Source organism: Sturnira hondurensis, unplaced genomic scaffold (assembly GCF_014824575.4).
Source record: "Sturnira hondurensis isolate 20B ecotype Veracruz unplaced genomic scaffold, ASM1482457v3 Scaffold0018725, whole genome shotgun sequence".
Taxonomy (NCBI): domain Eukaryota; kingdom Metazoa; phylum Chordata; class Mammalia; order Chiroptera; family Phyllostomidae; genus Sturnira; species Sturnira hondurensis.
This window is the reverse complement of record NW_028091356.1, coordinates 468,509-480,598: the sequence shown is the minus strand read 5'-3', so window position 1 is coordinate 480,598 and position 12,090 is coordinate 468,509. Positions and strand designations below refer to the sequence as shown.

General features: G+C 46.7%; 1 protein-coding gene across 5 annotated transcripts in view; it reads right to left on the bottom strand.

The window, feature by feature from the left end:
- The window catches only part of ST3GAL3 (ST3 beta-galactoside alpha-2,3-sialyltransferase 3), a 191,320-nt gene extending 179,782 nt beyond the window's left edge, over positions 1 to 11,538 (bottom strand). For 2 of the 5 annotated variants that reach the window (XM_037069695.1, XM_037069697.1), the window contains exon 1: positions 11,339 to 11,536. The gene's annotated coding sequence lies outside the window, so the exon portion shown is untranslated. Of the gene's footprint in view, positions 1 to 11,338 lie in introns of all 5 variants that reach the window. The other 3 variants (XM_037069693.1, XM_037069694.1, XM_037069696.1) reach the window with 2 other exon arrangements.
- Positions 11,539 to 12,090: the final 552 nt, after the last annotated feature.

The following is a 12,090-nucleotide window of genomic DNA, read 5'->3' as shown; positions in this document are numbered from 1 at the left end:
CTGGACCAGGGACTGAACCCACAACCTTGGCATACTGGAACAACACTCTAACCAACCAAGTCACCCGGCCAAGAATTCTCTCAGAGATTTTAGATGTCTTAGGCCTATGTAGTAGTTTCATTATTGCTTACCTGTCCATATCTTTTTTTAAAGGCAAGAAAAGAAATTAATATTGTAGGATAATCCTACTGGAACTACCTACCCTAGGAGCTGTCCTCTTATCGAGCCAGGTGGAAGCCATTACTATGTGCCTGAGTACAACACAGGAACCCAGTGGTGCCCGCCCTCGAGAGCAATATGACGGGTGCAGGTGAAGTATGAACACGGTACTGATATTACAGGATGATGGAAATTAATAATTGTCTGTCTGTGAGGTTTAGGAAAAGCATCAGTAAAAAAGCTGAAGCAGCAAAAGCTATAAGAGGCCTTAGATGCCATGCTTAGGAGTCTGAAATTTATCCCAATGGCAATGAAGAACCACTGAGGAATTAAGCAGGGAAAAGACCTAGTCAGATCTGTATTTCAGAAATCTCACTCCGGTGGCAATATGGAGGACAGCCTGGAGAAGGCAAAGGCAACAGCAAGAAAATGCTACTATAATAGCTCGGGCCATCCACCTTCAGACAGGATGGACAGTCCTCCCTCAGCATCCGAGGGGGACTGGTTCTAGGACGCCCAGGGATACTATAATCTGCGGATGTTTGAGTCCCTTTTATAAATTGGCACAATATTTGCTTTATATAAAACGCCTTAGTATTTGCATATAACCTTTCCCCTTGCTCCATCTACTTTAAATCATCCCAAATTATTTATAATACCTAATACACTATAAATGCTATGTAAACAGTTATACTGTATTCCTTAGGGAATAAGGACAAGAAAAAAAAATCTGTGCATGCTCACTACAGACTCAACCACCCAGGCCTAACTAAGCAGTACATGTCAGCAACAACGTAACACTGCCCTCCGCCCCACCCCCACGTATTTCCAATTCCCAGTTAGTTAAACCCACAGATGCAGAACCTGCAAATACGGAGGGCCAATTTCAAAGGGTACTCAAAATGATTCACCGCGGTGATCAAAAGAAAATACCAGAACTCTTACACATAAACTTTACTGACACTGGCCTCCTCACACAATCGCTATGTCACATGTCTTGAGGCACTGGAGGTTCAGGGAGAGTCCTTGAAAAGTGTGAAAGCCCCACAGTGTGGGGGGCAGCGGTGTCATCACACTGTCATTCCTTTTGTCATGCAGTGCAGTTTATGCTACAAGATGACATCAATGTGGTCAACTTCAGAAAAACTGGATGTTTTAAACAGGGCCTTAACTAAACCTGACAACAAGACAGTGAGTAACCATGAAACTCTTGTACCTCAAAGAAGTTTCAGGTTATCATCTGGCCAAATGCATGTAAGATTTCTGAAACTGAAAGAGCAGGTGTATACTCTTCTCGCATAAAAATACTGGTGTTCCAAGTTCGTTGAAATTTTCTGGGATGGCAAATGTCTGCTAGAAGGGTGTACTTAGCAGATATTCCAAAAGTGCACATACCTGTTCTTTCAAGGTAAAGAAGATGTCTTAACAAAAGCTAGAAACTAGTTTTTCTGTTTAATGAAACTATGCTGAGTGCATTTTGAAAACATGTCTGGCAGTTTTTTTATCCTTATGTTTTCATTGCCAAAAAGATGTAAAAGTGTCACTTATAAAAACTCTCACATCTGGCCCTGGCTGGTGTGGCTCAATGGATTGAGCGCAGGCCTGTGAACCAAACACCCACTGTTCAATTCCCAGTCAGGGCACATGCCTGGGTTGCAGTCCAGTTCCCAACAGGGGACGCATGAGAGGCAACCATATATTGATATTTCTCTCCCTCTCCCCTTCCTCTTTAAAGATAAATAAATAAAATCTTTAATTTAAAAACCTCTCACAGCTGTATGCCAGGAGTTTTCAAACTGCAATCAAAGGACCCTTGAGGGTTCCTGATACCCTTTCAGTGAATCCAGCTGTTCAGTGAACCATTTCCAGATTGCTTCACTTCTGGCCAAGATGGAGGCATAGGTGGAAATACTGTGCCTCCTCCACAACCAAATTTAAGGAGAACAAAGATTTAGAAACAAAAACACTACCAGAACAGACAGAAAACTGCACTGTACTGAAGTCCAACAACCATTCATCCTGACCAGTAAGAGGGGTGGAGTCTGAGGCCGGTGGAGAGGGGTCATGGCAGGAAAAAGCTGTGGCTGGCAGACCTGGGTGCAGGGTGGCAACAAGCAGACCCAGTGAGGCGTGGAAGGTGGCTAGCTGACCTCGGACACACATTCACATGCAGATAAACCAGACAAAAACGAACAGTGAGACAGACTGCACAACCCAAGACACCACATTGATGTCATCTTGTAGCATAAACTGCACTGCATGACAAAAGGAATGACAGTGTGATGACACCGCTGCCCCCCACACTGTGGGGCTTTCACACTTTTCAAGGACTCTCCCTGAACCTCCAATGCCTCAAGACATGCCCCAGTGATGGGAAATAAACCCTAAAAGCACTGACTGAAAACACTCGTGCAGGTTGGGGTGTGGGGAGAGACTCCCAGCCTCACTAAAGAGTTCCTTGGAGAGACCCACAGGGTCCTAGAACATACACAGGCCCACCCACCCAGGAACCAGCACCAGAAGGGCCCAATTTGCTTGTGGGAAGCGGCAGAGGGAACTGAAATCAGGGAGAGAGAGAAAGAGGAGCAAGCACCACTGTTTTCTCTCTGACCCCGCCCCAACATACAATGTCACAACCCAGCAACTGGGTTGCCCCGCCCCAGTGAACACCTAAGGCTCCACCCCTCATACATAACAGATGTGACCAGACCAAAAAATTATGGCTCAAATGGAAGAACAAATCAACTAGAGATAGCCAGCCAACCTATCAAATGCACAGTTCAAAACACTGGTGATCAGGATGCTCACAGAATTGGTTGATTTTAGCCACAAATCAGAGGAACATAAGAAGGCTAAACTGATTGAAATGAAGAGAAATGCACAGGAAACCAATAGTGATGGAAAGGAAACTGGGACTCAAATCAAGAGAGTGGACCAGAAGGAAGGAAGAAACAATCAAACATAAAAGAAGGAAGAAACAAAAATTCAAAAAAAATGAGGAGAGGCTTAGGAACCTCCAGGACATCTTTAAACGTTCCAACCCAAATTATAGGGGTACCAGAAGGGGAAGAGGAACAGCCACGAGTGGAAAACTTATTTGAACAAATAATAAAGGAGAACTTCCCCAGTCTGGCAAAGGAAATAGACTTCCAGGAAATCCAGGAAGCTCAGAGAGTCCCAAAGAAGGTGGACCCAAGAGGGAACATACCGAGGCACATCATAATTACATTAGCCAAGATTAAAATGAAGGAGAGAATTCTAGAAGCAGCAAGAGATAAGGGGACAATCACCTATAACGGAATGCCCATCAGACTGTCAGCTGATTTCTCAAAAGAGACCTTCCAGGCAAGAAGGGGCTGGAAAGAAGTATTCCAAGTCATGAAATCCAAAGACCTACATCCAAGATTGCTCTATCCAGCAAAGCTTTCATTTAGAATGGAAGGGCAGATAAAGTGCTTCTCAGATAAGGTCAAGTTCAAGGAGTTCATCATCACCAAGCCCTCACTATATGAAATATTAAAGGAGCTTATCTAAAAAAAAGAAGATAAAAAATAGGAACAGTGAAAGGACAGCAAACTCACAGTTATTAACAACCACACCTAAAACAAAAGCAAACTAAGAGGACAGCTAGATCAGGAGTGGAACCATAGAAATGGAGATCACATGGAGGGTTAGCAACAGGGGAGTGGGAGGAGGAGAAGGGGGGAGAAGGTACAGAGAATAAGTAGCATAGACGGTAGGTGGAAAATAGGCAGGGGAGGGCAGGAATACTATGGGAAATATAGAATCTAAAGAACTTGTGACACATGGACATGAACGAAAGGGGGGAATGGGGGAGGGGTGGGGTGTGCAGGGTAGAGGGGAGTGAATGGGGGAGAATGGGACAACTGTAATGGCATAATCAATAAAATGTATTTAAAAAATAGAACCATTCCCATATTAATTCTCAGACACTGTTTGCCTTGTTCACTCTCATTCTCTCACCAAGATCCAGCAGAGTCTTCCAGAGGCTAATGAAATGTGTGCTTATGTATTCTTATGATTTAAAATTTTTTCAGTAATTTTTAGTGCATTACATATCAATAAACAAAATCCACAAAAATGAAAGTTCTTTGGAGTCTTAAACAATTTTTTAACTTATAAAGGGTCCTGAGACAAAGAAGTCTGAGAATCACTGATAAAAAGGGGCGGACCCCCCCAAATCCCAGAATTATCTTCTAGAAGGAGGGCCACTTGCAGCACAAGCTTCCCCCGCTAGTTAAGTATTCCAGGAACCCATCTGTATCAGTGTACCAGCCAGTGTTGTGAAAGGCTGCGTTCAGCTTCAATGAATTTTTTTGAAGACTCTTTCAACGTGCTTTCCCATTTCATAAAGAGTGACTTATGAGCACACCTGTCCACAGAGTGCCATGTTCAGCAGTTTTTGACCAAAAATGGCGTGACCCCTGTGCCACACCCTCCCTATTCACCAGATATTATTGCCCCAGCAACTTCTTTGTTTCCCAAGATGAAAAAGTTCTCAAAGGGAAACACTTTGCCCATGTGGAAGATGTGAAACAAAAAACAGCAGAAGCATTAAAAGGCAACAGAATTGACAAGTTCAAACTGTTTTGAGCAGTGGAAAAAACATCTTGATAGGTGTATTGCATCAAATGGCACATCAAATGGAGACTTCTTTGCAGGTGACTGAGGTTTAAACATGCAAGAATATACAATTCTTTATAAATAAATTCTGGAGGCGGTTTCTTTGGGCCCTCCTTTGTATACTTTAAAAACTTAGTAATTGAATTTTCTAACCTATATTTAACATACTTCAAACACAAGGTTTCAGTGGGCTTTCAGGCCACGTTAAGAAACACATTAACATGCCATCTTTCCATTATCTTGTAAGAAAAACCTATACCAAGGGAAAGGGAAATTCACTGACATGTAGACAAACAGTGAAACAAGGCAGGAGATGACAGTCAATCAGAGTGACACAAATTAAGTTGTGCAGGGGCTCAGAGAGGAGCAGCACCTGTCAGCCAGGGTGACCAGGGAAGAACCTAAGAGAGAACAAATCTAAATTAAAGCCCCAGCCCTGGCTGGCATGGCTCGGTGGATTGAGTACTGGCCTGCAAACCAAAGGGTCACCCATTTGATTCCCAGTCAGGGCACATGCCTGGGTTGCGGGCCAGGTCCCCAGTAGGGACTGTAGGGGAGTCAACAACACATCGATGTTTCTTTCCCTCTCTTTCTGCCTTCCTTTCCCTCTCTCTAAAAAATAAACAAATAAAATCTTTAAAACAAACCCATTATCATCTTTACAAACACATTCAGAAGACTGAGGAGCAGAATTTCAGAGGGGGGTAGGAAACCATGACAACAACAGCAACAGACTGAAGGAAACCACATACACTTCAGCAGCCCATGCAGAGAGCACAGTATAACATCAGTATCAAGAGTGGTGTGCACATCTGCGTGTGACTTCTGAGTGAGGGTGGGGAGCAGCTGAGCAGCCACATGTACTGTACTGGCATTTAAAGAAAGTTTAAATTGGTATGATAGTCTTATCAATCCTTCCTTTCTTAACCTTGGAATAATTCCCTCATGCCTAAAACTCCCAAACCAGCATCACCAATGTTGACAGTGGTTAACTCCAGGTGGTAGGTTTTAAGGCTAATAATCACCTTCTATGAACCAGGTTATATACTACACATCAGGAATCCTAAAACTAGTAATTTTATTGTAAGAGATTGTGTCTAATAGTATAGTATCAGGGGTTTTTTTTTTAGGATTTTATTTAGTAAGTTTTAGAGAGAGGGGAAGGGAGATAGAGAGGGAGAGAAACATCAACATGTGGTTGCCTCTCACCTGGCCCCCCTGGGGACCTGGCCCGCAACCCAGACAAGTTCCCTGACTGGGAATCGAGCTGGTGACCTTTGGTTCACAGCCCATGCTCAATACACTGAGTTACACCAGCCAGGGCAGAGTACCAGGTTTTTTAATATCTGTAAATTTAATCCTCAAGCAACCTTGAAAGAATGATTTTTATCTCCATTTTAAATATTTGAAAACCAGTAAGACACAAGAGGTCTGAAGCTTGCCCAAGGTCATACCATAAAAACTGGTGAAACCATGACTGAAACCCTGGTCTACTGACTCATTCACAGTACTCTCTTCTATCCCTAGGGAGGTCATGGACACAGTGCTCACATTACTTGCAACAGCCTACCTGGCATCCTTCCCTCCAGCCTCACCTCGCTCTAACCCCTCCTCATACATAAACACTGTGTGACTCTTGCACAGCAGGCCCCGTACTACTGTTGCAGACCCCGGAACTTTCCATGTGAGGGAAACAGGACACTCGCTCCTCTGCTTCCTCCACATGCAATGATCTTCCTAAAAGGGAAAGCTGATAGTCATTTCCTGCCTCTGAATCCTTTGAGTGGCTCCTACTCCCCTGCAAGACAGAGCCTCCACAATCTGACTTTCGCAGCCTGCACACCATCACCAAACATACCTTGACCTTTGCCATTCACGCATCTTCAGGATGCAACCACTTGTTTGTTTCTAGGTCACTGCACATATTATTTCCAGTCTGAAAAGCCTTTAAACCGCCCCCCCCCCCCCATCCACCCAGCTAATAAGGTGATTGTTTAAGACTTAGGTTAGGTGTGAACTTCCCTGGAATGTAGGAGATCTCACAGAATCCACAAGCACAGCCCTTGTTACAATGTATTCTAACTGCTGGTTTACTGGCTTCTGGTCTCACCACACTGAGGCCAGGAACATAATACCTTTCATATTTATCATGCCTAACGCCAGGACCTAGCAGAACCTGGACAGAGCTCGTGCTCAGTGAGCACTTGTGGGATGACAAGAGCGCCTAGTCCCGTGGGAGACACAGACAAGGACACAACTAAGTAAAGGATGATAGATGTGAAAATAATAAAGATGTTGCAAGAACGCTACCCAGGGAAGGGGAAAAAGGTAGGAAACCCTTGGAGGAACCCTTCTACCTGTGTCCCTGCAGTTTCCTTAGCTGGTACCTCAGTTTCTTTCAATTCCTGCTGTTGCCGTTGCTGATGAATGTGAGCACAACTGTGAGTGCTTCCTCTAAACCATGCACTGTGTGAAGCACTTATATAAACTCATGTGGCCCTCATAACTGCCCAGTACATTTTGCTGACAAGGAAGCTCAGGCTCAACAATAAGTAAGACACTTGCTCAATGTTAGACAATTAGCGGCAGAGCCAAGACTTGAAGCCAGATCCTATCTCCTGAACCAAGGCCCCAAACGCACTCCATGCTTCCGTTCTTCATCACAAGTGAAATCTCCTCCCCAATTACCAAAGTTTGATAGCCTCAATTAAACTAATAAAGTTGAACTAAGATTCCTTTTTTATATTAACCATTCAAGTGAAAATGTACCTCAAGTATTACACATTTCCTGGCTTCTTAAATTGAGTATCTTCAATGTAATTTAACTCTTCTGGATGTCTCAGGACCATTCATTCCTGTGTTTATCACAATAGTGTGCCCTCGGGAAGGACTGTGCTGGGATATAACAGAAGCCGTTTTATGGACAGCCTTGGTCTGGGGGCACTTAGAGTGCTTAGGGTGGAGCTCTGACTTCCCAATTCCCTGCACTCCCATGCCTAGTTAGAGCTATTATTTATTTCTTGCTAATGTCAAAGTTTGTCTCAAGCAGCCCATCTGATTTTGCTACCTCTAATCTGTGGCAGCAGTCCCCTGCCTTTTCAGCACCAGGGACTGGTTGCATGGAAGACAATTTTCCATGAGGAAAATTGTCAGAGGATTGGGGGGGGGGTCGTTTTGGCATGCCGCCAGCACATTATTCAAGCTCACCTCCGGCTGTGCGGGACCAGTACTGGTCTGCAGGCCGGAGGCTGGGGACCCCGATTCTAAGGGCCGTGGTACTCTTAGAGATGTAAGTCATTTGTGCTGTTGGCAAATCATTTCTGGCTCTTTGCTTACATACTAACACTGCAACTCCCTGCTTTTCTGAAGTTAGGCATGGCAACGTCACGTGCCTTAGCCAATGAAATGTGACAGTGACACACCACTTTGGGACAGAAACGTTAAAAGCCAGTGTCCTCTGACCACTGTCTTTCACTCATTCAAAATGACCATGAAAATACCACATTAAGAGGGTGTTTCCATTAGCCTGGGTCCCTGAGTGCACTCGTGCTGGACACGCAGGATGAGAGAAGCTGGCTTTGGTTCTGCGGAGCCACTCTCAAGTGTGTCATGTTAACGCGGCCTCACTTGGGCTGTCCAAACCAATACAGCAGGTCTCTCAGTAAGTAATTCTCTCACGTAAGTAACTTCATTTACAGATTTTGTAATAAATATTTTGTTTGCACATAGGACTTTCTTTGCAGCCATCCTGGTTCAAAACCATATTCAATATAAAGTACATCTGCCAAGCACCCACTATGTACAAAACACTGTGCTAGATGATGAAGACATTCCATCTCTTGAAAGAGCTTCAGTCTTATGCTGGCAACTGTGGCCAAAAGTCAGACTCTGGTGTTACAACAGTTTAAGCAAGAGACAAGTCCCGTCTAGATGGGGAATCAGGTACAGAAATGTTTCACAAAAGCCCTGGCTGGTGTGGCTCTGTGGACTGAGTATGGCCTGCAAACTGAAAGGCTGCCAGTTTGGTTTTCAGTCAGGCATGTGCCTGGGCTGCTGGCCAGGTCCTCATTTGGGGGGTTCGCCAGAGGCAACAGATCAATACTTCTTTTCCTTTCTCCCTCCATTTCCCTCTCTCAAAAAATAAAAGTCTTTTAAAAAATAAAAAGCTTCACAAAGGAAATTCTGTATCAAATGGCCCTGAAACACGGGTGAAAACCCAGGATTAAAGATTGAAAGGGGTCATTTAATGTAGAAAAAGCAACATGAGCAAAGATATAGAGCACAAAGAGCAACGCACAAAAAGCAAACAGTTATCTGGGAAATATAATAAAAATCTAAGAAAAAGGCAAAAAAAAAAAAAAGTGAGTTTACCCATACTGCCCATGCCAGTCTGGTCTGTGCTTAATTCAACAGTGGGGAACCACTAAGTCTCGGCTGCGGAAGTGAGGTATCCGAAAGGGACAGCAGTACACAAGACAGACGTAAGGAAAGTAAGTATGTCAGGGGGGTTGTGCAATAAATCAAGGGAATGGAACATCGAAGGCCCTGCAGTCGTGTGATGACAGCAGGAACAATAAGCAGCAGATGCCAGAAATAATGCAGAGGCAGACTCAAAAGGCCTGGCAGCCAACCGAACTGGTGCAGGTGGTGGGGAAGATAGGCAAGAATGGTTCTTAAAGTGTAAATCCTGGTTAGTGGAGAGGACTGTTACTCCACAAAGCTGAGGTTAATCGGAAAGGTATCCAGGCAAGGCAAGTGCTGTTGTACCGCTTTTCTAACAGCTGGCTGCAGCTTCGTATGAGGCGAATACCACTACTTGGTCATCCTCTGCACCACCCAGGAAAAGTTACTTCTTGGAGATGCCACCTCGTTTGTGCAACCGCATGGTGTGCTTCTCCCAAGAGGACAGGCCCTGGAACCACCAGGAGCATTTGGGTTCTCTCCTGCCACCCCCACCATCCTCACTTTCTCACTTCCCCGTTTCTCCTTCCTCATCGTCCACACAGGCCTACCCACTCATGCCTCAACTGGACCCCTTTTCCTGCAGTGTCACCGTGCCTACTGTCTCAGAATTCTGGAGATTACATCGCTAGTTACCAATGTCCAGTGTGCCCTTTATTCCCACAACTAATGTAGAGGCCCATTAGAATAAGCCTTATACCTGACAGGTCCTGTGTTCCCCACAGTTGCATTGCCTTGCACATAATATATATACAGTAATTTCTAAAAATATACACATCTTATTTCCTCATGCAACATGTGAAATGGAGAGATTCACCACTTAATGGTTAAAATGTCCTTAAGAATCTTTAATCTTGAGAGCTGCTATTACTTTAAAAGATTATTTGAAAATAATTTTGTCATGTTTGTGCCAGCTGCCTTTTAATCCTTTCGACTTGAAGGTATACCAAACAGTGATCATCAGCCCAGCGTGGTTATGACTTAGAAATAACCCAATTTTCCATGATGACTTACTTTCAGAAGCCTGGTAAGAGCTTTTTTCTACCACCCTGTTCACCTAGCCACAGTACATAGAGCAGCGACTTTTAACTTTTTTCATCTTGTCACATACATAAACTAATTACTAAAATTCTGTGGCATACTAAAGAGTATACTTTTTTGCCTGACTAAAAAAAAAGTAGGTATAATTTTGATTCGCTCACAATCACTATGGTTGGCTATTTTTGTGCTGACTACTGTCACTTTTTCATTTGAAAATCTGGGAAAAGAAGTCAGAGTCAGGTATTGCACGTATTCTTGCGGCTTACAGGTTGAAAATCGCTAGCACAGATAATTGAAAGTATAGCCACAGAAAAGTTTGTATCGCTTTTTTTTATCCCTCTGTCAGTTAACTACAATGATTCCACTCAGTTTCACTCCTTCCTCACAGGTCAGGGAAACAAACGGAAATACGGTTTCTCAAGGAATTATAAAAATGGCACTGCTGTGAAAAGGAATCCAAAACATTTGTGGGACAATACCATGACCAAACATGCTCTCATGACTAAGATATTTCCTCCTGCTAAAGAAGCAAGAGAGGTGTGCTCTGCCAATCAAACTGACCCAGGCCCCCTAAACACCCGGCCGGCAGTGCAGCGATGACAACCACTGCGCGGCCCCGGCCGATTCCCGCTGGGAGACTGCTGTCCCTGGACTTCTTCCTCCCGGAGGAGCGGATGCGGGGCTGACCGTGTCCGTCCTCTGCGCCCAGGTGCGCAGCGCCGCGGGGTCTCGCACGCAGATGACCTCAGCCGTTCGGCCAGGAGCCAGCTGTCCTCTCCCCGCAGGCCTCGCAGCCCCTGCCCCTGCCGTCACGAGGTCGTCCAGGAGCCCGGCCCGAAACCCGGCGACCGCCGGACTTCATTATTAAGAGGACTCGTCAGCACCCAGAACCTCCTGCCCCAACACTAGCGCGCGCGGCTGCGCGCCGGGCCCAGACCCGGGAGCCGCGGGCGAAGGGGGAGGGGAGGGGCGGCGCGCTGACCGTTAGCCGCGGCGGCTGCTGCGCCCGGACACGCGCAGGTCCGGCTCTTACCGCAGCGAAAAGGCAGGCAGCGGGGAGGCGGCGCCCGGCCCGACGCGAGCGGGAAGACCGAGGCGACGGCGTGGGAGACGGCCACAGCAGCCGCGGGGGACCCCGGGGGGCACCCAGGACGCGGCGGGCGGCATGGGCGCCGCCATAGTGAGGACGCAGCGGCGGGCGGAGCGCGCGTCCGCGACCGGGGACGGCGGGACCACCAATCCCACTCTCCGCCTCAGCGCCCTCGCCGGGAGGCGGGCATCTGCGGCCAATCCACGCGCAGGAGCCGGGCGGGGCGCCGGGATGACCAATGCAGAGCTGCGCTACGGCCAGTGGGCGGGCACAGCCCCAGAGTGGCATGCTGGCAGCGCAGCCCCTAGTTTCCCGAGCCCACCGCCCCACCCGCGGTCGTGGGCTGGCGCCGCAGACTCTGCGACGCTGCAGAAGGGTCGTGCGGTCTCGGACTGCCTGCTCGGCGCTGACGCCCAGGCCTGGAGGATTCCTCCACTTCTGGCTTCCCTCCCCGAGATGCCAATGTCTGATGGCCGCAGGACCCGCTGTCCGCCAGGATGACCCAGCCTTTCCAGAGCCTGCATCTTCGCCCGCGCGAGGGGCCTCCTGGGCGCAATGTGCCGGGTGGCGTTCCACGCCAAGGAGCGCTTGCCGGTTCGTTCCCTGAGGCCCAAGGTTTAGGCCTCCACGAGCTGGGCGACCCTGTACTGTCGTGGGAGTTAAGGGTGGATGGGATTCTCAGGATGCACTTCTGT